Source organism: Mesoplodon mirus (assembly GCF_964341445.2).
Source record: "Mesoplodon mirus genome assembly, chromosome: 18".
NCBI classification, from domain to species: domain Eukaryota; kingdom Metazoa; phylum Chordata; class Mammalia; order Artiodactyla; family Ziphiidae; genus Mesoplodon; species Mesoplodon mirus.
Window position 1 is genome coordinate 65,433,891 of NC_138994.1, and position 19,794 is coordinate 65,453,684.

Sequence of the window (19,794 nt, forward strand, 5' to 3'; positions counted from 1 at the left end):
TGAATGCCAAAGCTCTCATTGTGCTTCTATTTTCTAATAGGACTCAGTGGTCTCTTTTAAAGAACATAATCACCCTTTGAAAAAGAACCTAAGCCTTTGCTTCTTGTCTATCCTTCCAGAATGGTAAGGAGAACACCTTCCCTAGAAACACTGTAGCCTGCTTCCTTTCACTTGAAGGAGAATAAAAATATTTTCATTATTCAGGATGTATTACTCTCTCCAATGAGACCAAAGAGATTTTTCTAAAATCACACACACACACACACACACAGAGAGAGAGAGAGAGAGAGAGAGAGAGAGAGGGAAAGAGAAAGAGAGAAAGAGAGAGAGACAGACATACACAAAACACTGCTGGACTTATATGCTTTCTCAAAAACAAAACAAAACACAGGCAAATCTGGTACCAAAAGAATACAAATTTCCTAATTGTATAGTGCAGATCTATATTCTTAGTGAACATGTCTGGCTTGTTTTTCACCTCTTGAAAGAGGTATATTAAAGCCACCCACTATAATGCTGTGCTTGTCTATTTCTCCTTCTACTTCTCTCAATTTTTTCTTTATAAATTTTGAAGTGATATTATTAGGTGCATGAAAATTTATGATTGTGCTATCTTTCTGGTAGATTGATCATTTATCACTGTGAAATGCTTTGAAAAAAATCCCTATTAATCATTTTGCCTTAAGGTCTAATTTGTATGATATTCCTATAGCTATGCCCTCATTCTTTATTGAAGCTTTTACTTTCAACTTTTCTATATTTAAACTGTGTTTCTTGTAAGCAGCATATCGTTGTATTTTTTTTTTAGTATAAAATCTTTGTTTATTAGTTTGAATATTTAATCCATGTGCATTTCAAGTGATTGTAGACACATCTGGGTTTAAATAAATATCTATTATTTTATTTCACTCATTCCACTCATTAATCACTATTCCAATTCCACCCTCTGTTACCTAGTTTATTGTACATTCTTCAACAAATTATTTCATGTATATCATTGATAATAAAACATGAATACTTGACTTATTAAAGTCTAATATAAATATAAATGTTTATGACTTTAATCAATGTAAAAAAATTAAAACTACCTCTTGCTCTCTTTTGTGCTAGTGTTGTAACTTATTTTAATTTTATAGATATTTTAAACCCCATATGGTATTATTATTATTTTTACCCCATCAATATTTATTGAGATTTAAACACAAATATAATCTTTTTTGTTGCTATTCATTGTTTTCTGCATTTTCCCTTTTAAATCTGCAATCATTTTACCTCTATGCAAAGATATCCTTTAAATGGTCTATCTACTATGCGTTTGATGAATTCCCTAAGATTGTAGTTCTTGAAAGTGCTTTTAATACGTCAAATTTCTGAAGAATATTTTTCAGTGTGTAGAGTTCTCGATTGGCAGGTTTTTTCTTATAATATTTTTTTTAATGCCAATCAATTTTCACTGGCTTCCATAATTTCTGATGAGAAGTCACCTGTAAGTCTTAGGGTTTGTTTGTTTTTTTTTTAAGCTAAAGTATTTCTTTTTTTCCTTGGACAGCTTTTAATATTTTATCTTTTTTCATCAGTTTATACTGTGATGAATTAAATTATACTGTGGTTTTATTTGTATTTTTTCCTGTTTGTAACACTTCTTTAATCTATAGCTTGATGTCCTTCCAAGTTTAGAAGCTTTTTCACCACTATCTTTTCAAATATTGCTTCCACCTTACCATATTTTCTCACTCTTATAGTATCACAATGCGCATATTTTATATTTTATCATCTTCTTCCATATCTTTCTTGGCTATTCAGTATTTTCCATTATTCTGTTATTTCAGTGACTCTACCTGTATGTTTTCACATTCTTTAATTCTCCTTTTACTTGTGTTTAATCTATTGCTAATTTCCTATGTTGAGTTCTTAATTTCAGTTTTATTTTTTCAGTTCCGTGGTTTTATTTGATTTTTAAATATATTCTAGTTCTCAGCTAAAATTTTTCATCTTCTCATCTAATATTTTGGACATGTATCTTTTGTGTTCCTAGAACTTGGTATGGCCAGTAATGAAATCATCATCTTCCTTTTCACCTCCTTACCACTCTCAACTTATTCTTCTGCTTCATTCCCTTTCTTAATTAATGAAGGTTGCTTTCCCCTGCATCCAACCTTAAACTACAAATTTTATAAAGTCATCCTCTATTCTTTTATCTTAAACTTCACATGATTCATCATCTTCTATATTCAGTAGTAAAAATAACATATGATATTTTATAAGAGCATATTTAATATTTTATATATAGTATAAAATATTTAAATATGCTCCCTTCACTCACAAATTGAGAGTGCCATAAGTTAGGACTTATGATTTCTCACCTAGACTTTCCCAACATCCTGCTAATTCACAGATGGCAAATGCTTAGGTTATGCCTGCTGCCACTTTCTCTTCTTTCTCTTCTTACACTAATAACAAGCATCACTTCTTTACATTACTGGAGACTTTCCTGCTGAGTCCAGATGCAGTTCTGAAGTCCTTCTCAAAGCAGCATTCCATAGAGACACTGGTAGACTTGAGAAACAAGTGGAAGCCCATTTGTCCTCTCCTCTCTATCCTTCTCCACCAGATGGTATGTAGATAGTATAGATTGTGTCACCAGAGATATATCACTACAGGAAATCTGATTATGCCACTTGCATGTTTAAAAATCTATGGGAGTTTCCTCTTGTTTACAAAAGAAGGTAACACCTCACTGGTTGAGTATATAGGGCAATTTACAATCCAATTCTAATGTAAAATTTCAGATTTACTTATTGTATTACTGACACAAGTATCTAATCTTTAATGGCAACACATCTATCCCATTTCTGTAATCTGAAGATCTTTTACATTTCCTTTGTTCATGCCATAACATCATCCTAAAATTATCTTCCTTATTCACTACAAACCTGTTGAACTCCTGTTTAACTCTTATTCTTTCCTAAACCTCTCTAGGCAGAATTAGTTGATCCTTCCTCTGCATCTCCAGAACACTTTTTAAAAATCTTTAATAGAGAACATAGCACTTTTCATTATTATGTTTTTAATTATTTACACATTTGTCTGGGAGAACATTCCCATTAACAACTGTGTCCTATTCAATGCAAAATGCCTAGCAGGTGCTCCATTAAGATATGTTAAAGGAGTAATTTCAGTGGGCAACCCTCCTTTTTCCATGGGAACAGTGCCAACAATGTTTGCTCATTTTTCTTTAGTCATTTATTCAACAAATACGTTTTTGAATACCTATTCTATGTTAGTCATAAGCATCATCCATGAAAGAAATCTGCAGTTTCAACCAAAGAATCACACTGTATCTAAAGCAACAGGAACAAAGTGAGAACCACGTCGAGTAGCTTTTACGCAAACATTTCAATCTGTCATTCTCCCTTCTGTGGGTGAAGGAACTGTAAATGAAGTATTTGGCTCTCAATGAGTATGGCACAATTCTTGGCTCACTTTGATAAATATTGATCTTGTATAAATTACTCAGGAGAGGCACTTGATGGTTCTCTGAGCAGCACACACACACACACAGCCCCCACTCCCTTTTATGCAAAGACATAAATCATTTATGAATAGAGCTCCACATGCGCTATGAATAAGTCCCTTGGATTCCAAGATGACTGATAATCGAGCATTTTTCTCATTTGAGTGCAGAATTTGCTAAATTTAAGCAAGCAGTCAGACTACATGAAGTTACAATGCCCTTTTGTTCACTGTAAGGTGAGAGATGTATAATAGTTTTCCATGGGTAAACAAGCACACTTCCAAATAAACATGATTAAATGCGACTGCACATTTGTGCCTTAATAAAACTGAAGGCAAGGCGATAGATCTTTAGAAACATCTCATGTCATGATCATTCAATTTTAAGTTTTAGTTGCTGCTGGAAAGTGTAGTGTTAGTGTGTGTATGTGTCTGGAATTGTGCAGAATTACTTTTCTTTGACTACAGTTGAATCAAGTCTTTGGTTTCATTTGGAAAGTTGTGAATAGCACAATGAAGAGTCTGTGTGTGGTGAGGAGTCATTAAAATAAAAAACCAAAGGGCAGCAAACATTGGTTTTCAGGGATTCTAGTGGTAAGATTACTAATAAGAGTGTTTAACCTCTGGGGACTTCATCATTGAAGGGACAGGAGGAAGAGAAAGAGAGACTGACAAATAGTTTGTGGTCACTTGGAAGGAGCTGGAATTTGTCATTCGAGCTCACACAAAGGATCAAAATGCTGAAATTTCTTGGGAGAAATAAAGGAATGTGACTTATGCTTCTCAGTACCTTTATTTATGTGACTTTCCCCACCTCGAATAGTTTTTGCCCCCCGATTCCAACTTTTCACATTCTGCACATTTTTGTCAGTTTCATGTACAATTTAAAAGGCATACAACCCATGACACAAGAAATCATATGTTTAGGAATTAATAGACAGAAGATCTTTAATGAAACTCAGAGATGTATACACAAGAGAATTATTGCAGAATTATTGAAGTTTAAAATGGCAGGGGGTGGGGCTGCAGAACAATAGTTATAGTGTGATTCCTTATAAAACAAATAAAACAAAACCAGTATATGTATATATATGCAGATATGGTTTATGATGGTTATGTCTTGCAAATGTAATTAAAGCAAGAGTGGGGTGAACTTTCACTTCTTGCATTAAATATGTCTGTATTAGTTGAATTTATTATAACACATAGGGTTGTTAGTTTATGTTTTTGTAACTGAAAATAATTCTTTTTAAAAAGTTGATTTGTCTTTCAGATTCAAACTTAAATGTTATCTTATGTTGAAATGAATTCTCCCATTGCTGAAAAGCAGTAGATTTTTGTACCAATTTTTAATACTTGCTGCATATTGCTGCAATGTTTCAAATCCAATTCTGCCACTTTCTAGTTGTAGAGTCATCCTGGGAAGTGATATAACTTCTAAGCCTTAATTTTCCCTTCAGCAAAATAGGAGAAAGAATGCTAACTCCACAGATTCCTGGGAATCATAAATGATACGCATGCATATACTGGTTATTTGTGTGCTTATTTGTGTATCCTATAACTTTTCAATCCCCTTGAGAGCAGGGACTCCTACATTCATTAATTCATTCAGTAGATTCAGGAACACTACTATGTGTCAGACACTGTGCTAAGCTTTAAGTATAAAATAATAAACAAGAAAGATGTCATCTTCTTCCATATGCATCTTACAGGTAAGTGAAGAGAACACACATATAATCAGACAATTGCCAAACAGTGTAGTAAGTGCTAAAATAGGAGAATCAGGAGACTCCTTCTGTAGGAAATGATATTTTCAACTGAAACCGAGGGGATGAATAAACTTTTAGAGGCAAAGAAGGTATATACATCAACTTAGCCATATCCTTGGTGCAATTGTAGGCAAAGGGTCAGAGAGAGGGGTTTTATAAGCATCCAAATGCTGGTTGCTTAAAAGTCAAGAAACTTCTGAATATACAGAAAGCTCTGGCATTAAGACAAATATATGAAATAGAAAAGATATAATGCATTTGAGTACCATAATAAAAAGGCTAAGAATCATAGCATTTTAGTGCTCAGATTGGTTTCTTAAGGCACCTGTCTATCTCTCTCATTTCTTAGAGGATGAAGCCTGATGCCCAAGGACAATGAACTCTAGTCATTTTTCCATACAGGCATTCATGAATTATCACTAACAGGTGCCTACTGGCTTGTTCCCAGTCCTGCACGCTGGGAATAGAAAGAAAGAAGAGTTCTTTCTTCTGGCAGCATGGTGCTTACCATCTAGTAGTAAACAATTTAAGGTGTTTTGAGATATGACACAATTCAGTAGAAACATCATAAGTAAAAGATGGAAGAAGGAGTTTAGAAAGTTTTGCTGGAGGATTTAGCATTGAACATGTTCTGAAGAAGTGCAGGTGTTTGGCAGGTTCGAAGCAGGAAGATAGCACTGTAGACAGAGGAATCAGGACACACAGACAATATCATAAACATGCTAAATCAGACAGCCACTGGCAATAAAACATTTATAAAGTAGCAGCAATTTCAGACCACTTGGTCAGGATATGAATGGCACTTTCTTAACATCAATCCCATACCTGAACAAAAAGAAACTTGAAGGTGATGGATGAACTCACATCTTCTAACACCATAGTTGTTAGACAAAAGCATCTAATAATACATTATAGATTTGACTTTCTAAGAGTTTTATTTTTCAAAAGGTAAGAAAAGGAAAAAGCATGAATGGGTATTAATCACTTAATTCAGACTTTTAACGAAGGAAATAATTGTTATATGCAAGATGGCTGAGTGGAAAAAGTGGTGAAAGAGGGGCAGATGCATTTTAAATATACTAAGAGATTATGTACCTCATTTTATTTACTTTTCAAAACAACTTAGGGTGTGAATATTACCCCATTTTAGGGATGAGAAAAATGGCAGCTCAGAGACTTGTCAGGTGGCACAGAGCCAGCAGGTGCTGGGCTCTGAGTTTGAGTCCTAGTCCGTCTTCACTGTGAGTGTTCTTTCTATTATGTGACATGGAACAGGAATAAATAACCTATGGTCACCGGACCTGGTATATAGTAACCCTAAAATAAGTATTTGACAAAAGAACCTAAGCACCATCAAGGCAAATATATATTCATTTTATTTACCAGGAAAATGATAGACATGGTGTTCATTGGGTTTTCATTCTACTAGGGAAGCCAGCTAATAAATAAATATATAATATAAATATAAGTGTGATAACTTCCTTACGGAAAACTGCAGGTGGGTAAGGAGATAGAGGATACTGTGTGATGAGTTTTGTTGGTTTGGTTGGTTTGGGAGGTGAGAGAATCCAAAACAGGGAAACATTTGAGCAGAGACCTAAGTGACGTGAAGCGGAGGGTTAGTCACCTATTGCTGTACCAAATTATGCCAGAACTTATGGGCTAAAAACAACCCTTCTTATCTCAGGGCTTCCGTGTGTCTGGGCCCTAGGTGTGGCTGAGTTGGTCCCGGTGGGTGTCTGGCTCAGCGCCTCTCACAAGGCTGCAGTCAAGGTGACCTCTGGGACTGCAGTCCTTGCAAAGCCAGAGAGGACAGGAAAGGATCCTCTGCAGTCTTACTCAAGAGGTTGTTGGCAGGACTCAGTTCCTCCCAACCTGTTGGATGGAGGGTCTCAGCTCCTGACTAGCTGCTGGTCAAGTGACCACCCTCTGTTTTTTGTCACATCAGCCTCTCCAGAGAGCAGCTCACAAATGGCAACTTGCTTCATCAGAGCAAGTGAGAAGAGCCAGAGAAGGAGAGTGAGCAGGAAGGACGTCAGAGTCCTTCATAACCTAATCTCTGGGTGACATCCCATAGCTGTTGCTCTTCTTTAGAGCCAGTCTATTCTGGTCTGTTCTTTAGAAGCAAGTCACTAGGTCCAGCTCACACACAAGGGAGGGGATCACACAGACATGAATCCCAGGAGGTAGGTCCCTGGGAGTCCAGTCAGAAAGCTGCCCACCACAGGAGGCCGCTGTCCACAGATCTGGGGAAAAGCACAGCAGATGTTGGGAACAGCGAATGCAAAGACCAGGACTTGTTTGAGGGACAGTGAAAAGGCTGGAGAGGAATAAGAAGAGGAGGAGGTGGAGCTTATAAAGTAGGCAGGGGTCAGATCCTAGATCATTTGGCACTTTTTAGGTCTCGGTAATTTGGATTCGATTATGAGTGTGAAGAAAATTCCTTGGAGGGATTGGAGTCGAGGATATTAAATTAACCTTTGTTTTATGAGATCACAGTGATAGCAAATGGTATATGCATTCAATTTTTTAATTTGTTTGTTTTGAGTTACTTTTAGTGACCTTTCTAAGGGAAAGCTGGCCATTCCATAGCTATGTTCCTTATATTAAAAAATTGTTACCTTACTGGTTCTTAACACCCTGAATCTGATAGGGTGATATAAGGTGATCATTTGACATTAGACACTTTTTAGGATTTGAGCTCCCCTATGTTTTTCTGGGGAAGAAGAATTAGTTGTTTTATTATTAATAATTATTACTATTTCATTGTTGTTCTTTTCAATCAATTGAGCTTGTCCCACGTCAACCTCAGGCAAAGTCAGGAAAACAAGGAGCTGGAATGAGAAGCAACGTGGTGAACGTGATGCTGACTGGACATGGGGAGCCATGGGGGAGGGTCTCCTAGTGCCCATGGATAATCAGGGAATGCAGGGTCTAATTCCTCCCAGAGAATAAACACACTTAAATTGCTGAGTCCTTCTCCCTAGTCATCCGGGTCAGTTAATCCCAGCACAGAGCTGCCAGCTGAGCTCTTCCCTGGCCAAGCTGCTCTGCTTTGAAATGCTCCCGCAGGCTCCCTCGCCCAGTGATGTCCGAGCGGGTGAGCGCCCGCCAGCCCTCCCCTCTCACGAGATGCTGTGTGTGCTGTCTTTGCTCAGGAAACATCTGGTTGATCTGCTAGTCCTCCAGCGGGTCGCTGGGTGTTTCATAAGTTAGTGGAACAGAATAGGATGGGAAGACACGGAGCTTCAGCGATTATTCAACCCCGCCAGCAAGTTACAAACTAAAATGAGATGTGAGGAAACGGACTCCCTGGCAGGCCCTCTCCAGGGACCTGGCACCTTGGCTGCACAGTCACATTTCCTCACTTGTGATGGAAAATGAATGCTGTTTACAAGAGCTTGAAGTGGCTGGAAGGGGACAGGAGCCAAGCAGTGTAGTGGAAGGAGAGCTCCTACTTGGACACTTTCAGCAATCCAGAGGTTATTCAACACCGGCTTAAAAGAAGGCTTCTAATGACAAGTATTATTTACTGTCCCTGGGTCAGTGAAACTCCACATTCATTGGCAAACAGAATCCACGACCACTTAGAAACAGACCCAGCCCTTCCTAAGCTGTTTGACGTAGAACAAAAGTTGCTGTGTGTCCTTCACTGAGCTCTAAGTACGCTTTTTGTCCTCCTTGGTTTCTGTTGACTTTTTTCTCAGTTTATGAACTACTAGAGAGGAATCAAATAAAATAGATAAGAGAAAATGGGTTTGGGGTGCTATCCTCACCCCCACCAACCTCCATATCTGTCTCTGGGGGGATCAGGTTTTCTTAAGTTCCAGGATCCTGGCCTGCAAATGAAAAGCACTTCTCTTCTTCTCTTGCTTTTCCTCCTGCCACTCTCCCCTCCTCCAGTTACATCAATGATACCTTTCTAGTGTATCAACTTCTAGACCATCTGTATAAGTCCTCCAAAGGTGTTGAATCAGAATGGAAAGGCAAAAAAAAAAAAAAGATTAAAAAAATTTACGTTATAACATTAGGCAAAACAACAACAACAAAAAACTGAAAGACAAAACAATTCCAGCTTTTAAAACGTCTAAAAATTTATTTATTCTCAATGTTCACTCTTCTGGTGATAATTAGGTAGAAAGCAAGATTAAGTGTAAATTTTTGTACCCATCTTTCTGCCATAGGGTCAAATTGAGATCCTGGGGCTTTAGGATTGCTGCTCCATCATTGATTCATTCATTCCTTCAGCAGAGAGTTTGAGGACTTTGTGCGTTTTCTATATTGAGTGTATAGCTTGGAACAAGATAAAATTCCATGCCCTCTTGGAGACTTTATACGTATACAGGGGTGAGGATGAAATGACCTAATGTGTGTGAAGTGCTCAGCCTGTGCCTGGCATTTAGAAAGTGATCAACAAATGTTCACCATTATTAGTTATTACCCCCAAATGCAAATACCCTTCTGCCTCCCAGTCTCCCTACCTCTGTGCTTTGACTCAAGTTATTGCTTTTACCTCCCCAAGTTTCAAAGGAAATCCTCCCCACGTTTTGTCAAATTTCTGTCCGTATTCAAGATTCATAGGAAGGAATTGTCTCGCGTGATTATGGAGGCTGAGAAGTCTCAGAAAATTTTTGGAGACCCTTTTAAAGAAGACATAGCATAAAACACAACTTGTTGAAAAATTTATTTATAAACTTTTTTTTGATTTTTTAACATCTTTATTGGAGTATAATTGCTTTACAATGTTGTGTTAGTTTCTGCTTTATAACAAAGTGAATCAGTTATACATAACCATATGTTCCCATAACTCTTCCCTCTTGCATCTCCCTCCCTATCCCACCCCTCTAGGTGGTCACGAACCACCGAGCTGATCTCCCTGTGTTATGTGGCTGCTTACCACTAGCTATCTATTTTACATTTGGGAGTGTATATATGTCCATGCCACTCTCTCACTTTGTCACAGCTTACCATTCCCCCTTCCCATATCCTCAAGTCCATTCTCTAGTAGGTCTGTGTCTTCATTCCCGTCTTACCCCTAGGTTCCTCATGACTTTTTTTTTCCTTAGATTCCATATATATGTGTTAGCATATGGTATTTGTTTTTCTCTTTCTAACTTACTTCACTCTGTATGACAGACTCCAGGTCCATCCCCCTCATTACAAATAACTCAGTTTCGTTTCTTTTTATGGCTGAGTAATATTCTATTGTATATATGTGCCACGTCTTCTTTACCCATACATCCGATGATGGACACTAGGTGGCTTCCATCTCCTGACTATTGCAAATAGAGCTGCAATGAACATTTTAGGTACATGACTCTTTTTATATTATGGTTTTCTCAGGGTATATGCCCAGTAGTGGGATTGCTGGGTCAGATGGTAGTTCTATTTGTAGTTTTTTAAGGAAACTCTATACTGTTCTCTATAGTGGCTGTATGAATTTACATTCCCAACAGCAGTGAAAGAGTGTTCCCCTTTCTCCACACCCTCTCCAGCATTTATTGTTTCTAGATTTTTTGATGATGGCCATTCTGACCAATGTGAGATGATATCTCATTGTAGTTTTGATTTGCATTTCTCTAATTATTAATGATGTTGAGCATTCTTTCATGTGTTTGTTGGCAATCTGTATATCTTCTTTGGAGAAATGTCTATTTAGGTCTTCTGCCCATTTTTGGATTGGGTTGTTTGTTTGTTTGTTTTGCAGTACACGGGCCTCTCACTGTTGTGGCCTCTCCCGTTGTGGAGCACAGGCTCTGGATGCGCAGGCTCAGCAGCCATGGTTCACAGGCCCAGCCACTCTGAGGCATGTGGGATCTTCCCGGACCAGGGCACGAACCACTGTCCCCTGCATTGGCAGGTGGACTCTCAACTACTGTGCCACCAGGGAAGCCCCTGTTTTATTGTTACTGAGCTGCATGAGCTGCTTGTAAATTTTGGAGATTAATCCTTTGTAAGTTGCTTCATTTGCAAAAACTTTCCCCCATTCTGAGGGTTGTCTTTGATCTTGTTTATGGTTTCCTTTGCAGTGCAACAGATTTCAGGTTTCATTAGGTCCCATTTGTTTCTTTTTGTTTTTATTTCCATTGCACTAGGAGGTGGGTCAAAAAGGATCTTGCTGTGATTTATGTCATAGAGTGTTCTGCCTATGTTTTCCTCTAAGAGTTTGATAGTGTGTGGCCTTACATTTAGGTCTTTAATCTATTTTGAGTTTATTTTTGTGTATGGTGTTAGGGAGTGTTCTAATTCCATATTTTACATGTACCTGTCCAGTTTTTCCAGCACCACTTATTGAAGAGGCTGTCTTTTCTCCACTGTATATTTTTGCCTCCTTTATCAAAGATAAGGAGACCATATGGGCGTGGGTTTATCTCTGGGCTTTCTATTCCTTTCCATTGATCTATCTTTCTGTTTTTGTGCCAGTACCATATTGTCCTGATTACTGTAGCTTTGTAGTATAGTCTGGAGTCAGGGAGCCTGATTCCTCCAGCTCCATTTTTCGTTCTCAACATTACTTTGTCTATTCGATGTCTTTTGTGTTTCCATGCAAATTGTGAAATTTTTTGTTCTAGTTCTGTGAAAAAAGTCAGTGGTAGATTGATAGGGATGGCACTGAATCTGTAGATTGCTTTGGGTAGTAGAGTCATTTTCACAATGTTGATTCTTCCAATCCAAGAACATAGTATATATCCACATCTCTTTGTATGATCTTTAACTTTTTTCATCAGTGTCTTATAATTTTCTCCATACAGGTCTTTTGTCTCCTTAGGTAGGTTTATTCCTAGATATTATATTCTTTTTGTTGCAATGGTAAATGGGAGGGTTTTCTTAATTTCACTTTCAGATTTTTCATCATTAGTGTATAGGAATGCCAGAGATTTCTGTGCATTAACTTTGTATCCTGCTACTTTACCAAATTCATTGATTAGCTCTAGTAGCTCTCTGGTAGCATCTCTAGGATTCATAGAGTATCATGTCATCTGCAAACAGTGACAGCTTTACTTCTTCTTTTCCAATTTGGATTCCTTTTATTTCTTTTTCTTCTCTGATTGCTGTGGCTAAAGCTTCCAAAACTATGTTGAATAATAGTGATGAGAGTGGGCCACCTTTCTTGTTCCTCATCTTAGTGGAAATGGTTTCAGTTTTTCACCATTGAGGATGATGTTGGCTGTGGGTTTGTCATATATGGCCTTTATTATGTTGAGGAAAGTTCCCTCTATGCCTACTTTCTGCAGGGTTTTTTATCATAAATGGGTGTTGAATTTTGTCGGAAGTTTCTCTGCATCTATTGAGATGATCATATGGTTTTTCTCCTTCAATTTGTTAATATGGTGTATCACATTGATTGATTTGCATATATTGAAGAATCCTTGCATCCCTGGAAGAAATTCCACTTGATCATGGTGTATGATCCTTTTAATGTGCTGTTGGATTCTGTTTGCTAGTATTTTGTTGAGGATTTTTGCATCTATGTTCATCAGTGATATTGGCCTGTAGCTTTCTTTCTTTGTGACATCTTTGTCTGGTTTTGGTATCAGGGTGATGGTGGCCTTGTAGAATGAATTTGGGAGTGTTCCTCCCTCTGCCATATTTTGTAAGAGTTTGAGAAGTATAGGTGTTAGCTCTTCCCTAAATGTTCGATAGAATTTGCCTGTGAGGCCATCTGGTCCTGGGCTTTTGTTTGTTGGAAGATTTTTAATCACAGTTTCAATTTCAGTGCTTCTGATTGGTCTCTTCATGTTTTCTATTTCTTCTTGGTTCAGTGTCGGCAGGTTGTGCATTTCTAAGCATTTGTCCATTTCTTCCAGGTTGTCCATTTTTTTGGCATAGAGTTGCCCGTAGTAATCTCTCATGATCCTTTGTATTTCTGCAGTGTCAGTTGTTACTTCTCCTTCTTCATTTTTAATTCTATTGATTTGAGTCCTCTCCCATTCTTTCTTGATGAGGCTGGGTGATGGTTTATCAATTTTGTTTATCTTCTCAAAGAACCAGCTTTTAGTTTTATTGATCTTTGCTATTGTTTCCTTAATTTCTTTTTCATTTATTTCTGATCTTATCTTTGTGATTTCTTTCCCTCTGATAACTTTGGGGTTTTTTTTTTGTTCTTCTTTCTCTAATTGCTTTAGATGCAAGGTTAGGTTGTTTATTTGAGATGTTTCCTGTTTCTTAAGGTAGGATTGTATTGCTATAAACTTCCCTCTTCGAACTGCTTTTGCTGCATCGCATAGGTTTTGGGTCATCATGTCTCCATTGTCATTTGTTTCTAGGTATTTTTTTTATTTCCTCTTTGATTTCTTTAGTGATCACTTCGCTATTAAGTAGTGTATTGTTTAGCCTCCATGTGATTGTATTTTTTACAGATCTTTTCCTGTAATTGATATCTAGTCTCATAGCATTGTGGTTGGAAAAGATACTTGATATGATTTCAATTTTCTTAAATTTACCAAGGCTTGATTTGTGACCCAAGATATGATCTATCCTGGAGAATGTTCCATGAGCACTTGAGAAAAATGTGTATTCTGTTGTTTTTGGATGGAATGTCCTATAAATATCAATTAAGTCCATCTTGTTTAATGTATCATTTAAAGCTGTGTTTCCTTATTTATTTTCATTTTGGATGATCTGTCCATTGGTGAAAGTGTAGTGTTAAAGTCCCCTACTATGATTGTGTTACTGTCGATATCCCCTTTTATGGCTGTTACTATTTGCCTTATGTATTGAGGTGCTCCAATGTTGGGTGCATAAATATTTACAATTTTTATATCTTCTTCTTGGATCGACCCCTTGATCATTATGTAGTGTCCTTCTTTTTCTCTTGTAATAGTCTTTATTTTAAAGTTGATTTTGTCTGATATAAGAATTGCTACTCCAGCTTTCTTTTAATTTCCATTTGCATGGAATATCTTTTTCCATCCCCTCACTCTCAGTCTGTGTGTGTCCCTAGGTCTGAAGAGTGTCTCTTGTAGACAGCATGTGTATGGGTCTTGTCTTTGTATCCATTAAGCCAGTCTGTGTCTTTTGGTGGGAACATTTAATCCATTTACATTTAAGGTAATTATCGATATGTATGTTCCTATTCCCATTTTCTTAAGTGTTTTTGGTTTGTTATTGTATGTCTTTTCCTTCTCTTGTGTTTCTCGCCTAAAGACATTCCTTTAGCATTTGTTGTAAAGCTGGTTTTGTGGTCCTGAACTCTCAGCTTTTGCTTCTCTGTAAAGGTTTTAATTTCTCCATCAAATCTGAATGAGATCCTTGCTGTGTAGAGTAATCTTAGTTGTAGGTTTTTCTCCTTCATCACTTTAAATATGTCCTGCCAGTCCCTTCTGGCTTGCAGAGTTTCTGCTGAAAGTTCAGCTGTTATCCTTATGGGGATTCCATTGTGTGTTATTTGTTATTTTTTCCTTGCTGCTTTTAATATGTTTTCTTTGTATTTAATTTTTGATAGTTTGATTAATATGTGTCTTGGCGTGTTTTTCTTTGGATTTATCCTGTATGAGACTCTCTGTGCTTCCTGGACTTGATTAAATGTTTCTTTTCCCATATTAGGGAAGTTTTCAACTATAATCTCTTCAAATATTCTCTCAGTCCGCTTCTTTTTCTCTTCTTCTTCTGAGACCCCTACAATTCGAATGTTGATCCATTTAATATTCTCCCAGAGGTCTCTGAGACTGTCCTCAGTTTTTTTTTTTTATTCTTTTTTCTTTATTCTGCTCTGCAGTAGTTATTTCCACTATTTTATCTTCCAGGTCACTTATCCGTTCTTCTGCCTCAGTTATTCCACTATGGATCCATTCTACAGTATTTTTAATTTCATTCATTATGTTGTTCATTGTTGCTGTTTCCTCTTTAGTTCTTCTAAGTCCTTGTTAAATGTTTTTTTTGCATTTTCTCTATTCTATTTCCAAGAGTTTGGATCATCTTTACTATCATTATTCTGAATTCTTTTTCAGGTAGACTGCCTATTTCCTCTTCATTTGTAGGTGGGTTTTTACTTTGCTCCTTCATCTGCTGTGTGTTTTTCTGTCTTCTCGTTTTGCTAATCTTACTGTGTTTGGGGTCTCCTTTTTCAGGCTGTAGTTTCGTAGTTTGCATTGTTTGTGGTGTCTGTCCCCAGTGGCTGAAGTTGGTTCAGTGGGTTGTGCAGGCTTCCTGGTGGAGGGGACTAATATCTGTGTCCTGGTGGATGAAGCTGGATCTTTTTATTCTCGTGGGCAGGTTCACACCAAGTGGTGTGTTTTGGGGTGTCTGTGGACTTATTATGATTTTAGGTGGCCTCTCTGTTAATGGGTGGGGTTGTGTTCCTGTCTTGGTAGTTGTTTGGCATAGGGTGTCCAGCACTGTAGCTTGCTCGTCGTTAAGTGAAGCTGGGTCTTGGCATTGAGATGGAGACCTCTGGGAGATTTTGCCATTTGATATTACATGGAGCTGGGAGGTCTCTTGTGGACAGTGTCCTGAAGTTGGCTCTCCCACGTCAGAGGCACAGCACTGACTCCTGGCTGCAGACCCAAGAGCCTTTCATCCACACGGTTTAGAATAAAAGGGAGAAAAAGTAGAAAGAAAGAAAGAAAGAAAGAAAGAAAGAAAGAAAGAAAGAAAGAAAGAGGATGAAATAAAATAAAATAAAGATAAAATAAAGTTATTAAAATAAAAAATAATTTTTAAGAAAAAAAATTTTTAAGTAAAAAGAAACAAACCAAAAAAAAACAGAACAAAACAAAAACAAAAAAATGGACGGACAGAACCCTAGGACAAATGGTGAAAACAAAGCTATACAGAGAAAAATCTCACAAAAAGAGGAAATGGCGAAAAAATAATATATTTTGCTCCCAAAGTTCACCTCTCAATTTGGGATCATTCGTTGTCTATTCAGGTATTCCACAGATTCAGGGTACATCAAGTTGACTGTGAAGATTTAATCTGCTCCTCCTGAGGCTGCTGGGAGAGATTTCCCTTTCTCTTCTTTGTTCGCACAGATCCTGGGCTGGGTTCAGCTTTGGATTTGGCCCCCGCCTATGCATGTCGGTCGCCTGAGGGCATCTGTTCTTTGCTCAGACAGGACGGGGTTAAAGCAGCAGCTGATTCGGGGGCTCTGGCTCACTCAGGCCGGGAGGAGGGATGGGTATGGATTGCAGGGTGAGCCTGCGGAGGCAGAGGCTGGCGTGACGTTGCAGCAGCCTGAAGCGTGCCATGTGTTCTCCGTGTGAAGTTGTCTCTGCATCACGGGACCCTGGCAGTGGCGGGCTGCACAGGCTCGTGGGAGGGGTGGTGTGGATAGTGACCTGTGCTTGCACACAGGCTTCTTGGTGCTGACAACAGCAGTCTTAGCATCTCATGCCCGTTTCTGGGGTCCGCTCTGCTAACTGTGGCTCATGCCCATCTCTGAAGCTCCTTTAAGCAGTGCTCTTAATCCCCTCTTCTCGTGCACCAGGAAACAAAAAGGCAAGAAAAAGTCTCTTGTCTCTTTGGCAGCTCCACACTTTTCCCGGACTCCCTCCCGGCTAGCCGTGGTGCACTAACCCCTTCAGGCTCTGTTCACACTGCGAACCCCAGTCCTCTCCCTGCGTTCCCACCACAGCCTGAGCCTCAGCTCCCAGCGCCGCCCGCCCTGGAGGGTGAGCAGACAACCTCTCAGGCTGGTGAGTGCTGGTCGGCACCAATCCTCTCTGCGGGAATCTCTCTGCTTTGCCCTCCGCACCCCTGTTGCTGCGCTCTCCTCCGTGGCTCCAAAGCTCCCCACCTCCGCCACCCGCAGTCTCCACCCACGAAGGGGCTTCTAGTGTGTGGAAACCTTTCCGCCTTCACGGCTCCCTCCCACTGGTGCTGGTCCCGTCCCTATTCTTTTGTCTCTATTTTTTCTTTTGCCCTACCCAGGTACGTGGGGAGTTTCTTGCCTTTTGGGAGGTCTGAGGTCTTCTGCCAGCGTTCAGTGGGTGTTCTATAGTAGCAGTTCCACGTGTGGAGGTTTTTCTGATGTATCTGTGGGGAGGAAGGTGATCTCTGCTTTTTACTCTTCCGCTATCTTCCTCAACTCTTATATGTAAACTTTTATCTTACATTTATTTAGTTTCCTTCATCTTAACATGTATGTTTAAATCACTCATGAAAATTGCATAAGATGCATAAGAATTAAACAGCTCACCAACATCTTTTTTCTCTGAATATTACTTTTTTTTAAGTGAAGCTATGTTCCAACCATAATCTTATCTTTCTTGATGACAAATTCTACAATTTGAGATATCATGAGCTTATTTGATTTTTTGTAAACATAGGTACAATAAAAGTATTTAATGCTGATAACGCTAAAGATACACCTGTTTTAATTAAACCAATTCATTTAAACTAGCTTTTATTTACTGAAAATTATCCTAGATCACAAGAACTTTGAAAATATTTGGGTTAGTTTCTATATTTCTAAGAGTATACTTGATTTTTATAATGCCTGTTTGTCTTAAGTCAATTAAATAGAGCTCTTTAGGAAATAATTATGGTAATACCATTCAGAGGTGCAGAAAAAAATCACGTATCTATAGTATACATAAATAGACATACATAAACATACAGATGCAAACTGAGATCTTAAAGCTTTCACTTAAAAATTTTATTCATGAAACCTATGATAATGCAAAACTCATTAGTTTATAGAACACCAGTTTGGTCCATTGTGTTTGTGGCAGATGGAATAAGTTAAGCTTACCTACTCAGATTGCTTTTTACTAATATTTGTGAAAGAGACTGAAATGGAGAAGGACTCTATGGACTCCTCCTGGGTACCAAAACTTTCTGTGTCCCGTTTCTGGTTTTCAGGAAATAAGCTTCACTCAGCCTACTCTGACATTCCCTGAATTCCAAAGGGCAGATTCAGTCAATTGCTTATCAGAGAACGGAGAGAATGCAAAAACAAAGGAGGAATAGTCAAGAAACAATAGTGCAGCCATTGGGCAGGTTCCTGGTTCTTCCTTAAGAGATATACAGAGCAAAATACCTTTGAGTTTTTCTGCCAGAACTAAGGCCCTCACCCAGGGGGAGGATGGTAACTTCAGGCTGAGTACAAGATTCTTGGAACACCACCAACGAATCAGAAGAAAGTCTGCACATGGTGGAAGATAATGAAGGCTCTGATCCCCTTCCCAAATAATGTTCCCTTTAAAAACTTTTATCGTTAAGCAGAATCTTTGGAGTTAGGTTTTTGGACACAAGCCCATCATTTCCCCAGGTTGCTATCCTTCTGAATATAGCAACCTTTTTTTTTTTTTTTTTTTTTACAACCAGCACTTATTTGCTTTTGAGCAGTGAACAGTCAGACTTGAGTTTAGTAACAGATTTTATTGCCCAATATGGGGCTATGTTCTTGCTGGGTCTGGCTCCTCCGGGCTGCTGAGCCACTGACTGCAGCAAGGCTCCAGAACAATCATGGCTAGCTGGCCTCAGAGGAGAAATTTGAGGGAATGCCCCAGCAGCTGCTGAAACCTTCATTTCAAGGACTTTCCACATCTCTTCCCTGCCCGATACCAGCTGCTGTTTTGGCTTTTGGTAGGTGGAAATGGCAACGTGCATTTGATGCAAGCTTATGAGCTCTAGGACCAGGTTTGTCTACTAGAGTGCACCTGGACAGCTTTTCCTTTGTGGCCATTTGATTCTGATGTGCATCCCCCACTGAGGATCGTTTGTAAGCACCAGACACTATTTGGGCCAGAGTGCTATTTGGGCCAGTTGGCTCTGATGTCCCTGTGTCATTACGAGCTGTTTGTGTTTTAAGGGTATGTCTGTTTAAGAGCCAGCCTGGTCATGTGGATTTGCGACAGCCATTTGTGTTTCATCATTTGTGAACACCAGGTACTATTTTTGACAGGTGTCTGTGTTTTGTGTCTCATGTTTTGTGATTAACTTTCTGTCTTGTGAAATGGGAAATTCTGGTTCTGTGTGTCTCTGCTTCCAAATGGTACTTCTGTTGTACCTAGGTTTACTAGAGGTCAACTAAGATCATATTATATCTGCTGTGAATTTGTCAGCAAGAAACATACCTCAACATGATGAAACTTTAAATATATGTAAGTGAGATAAGAGAGGTTTTTAATGGAAGCGTTAGAAATGAGTACGTTCTGGGAATGTCTGCTTTGTGGGTGTCTCTCCAGATTTTGGTAATTTGAAACTAAACTGAGTTGAATGTCAAGAGCTCATTGACTGTCCAAGTCATTTCACATGGTATAAAATATTGGAACTTTAATTGTTCGGTGGGTCTAAATTTACCTACCTTTGCATTATTAGGACAGGAAGATTAAAACATAAATTTTCCAATCAGGAAATGTTTGTATGACATAGAGCTCACAATTACTTGCTTCTTGGTTTTTGCTGGAAATTAAGGTTTTTAAGCATTAAAATTATAATATAAGTAATTAAAGCTACTAAATGAATAAGAAAAACATTTCAGTATGCGAGAAAAGATGTGTGTTTTCAGCAAAAGAGGGTATGAAGAATAGAAATGAATTTCTTGGAAAAAGAAGGGTTATTTTGT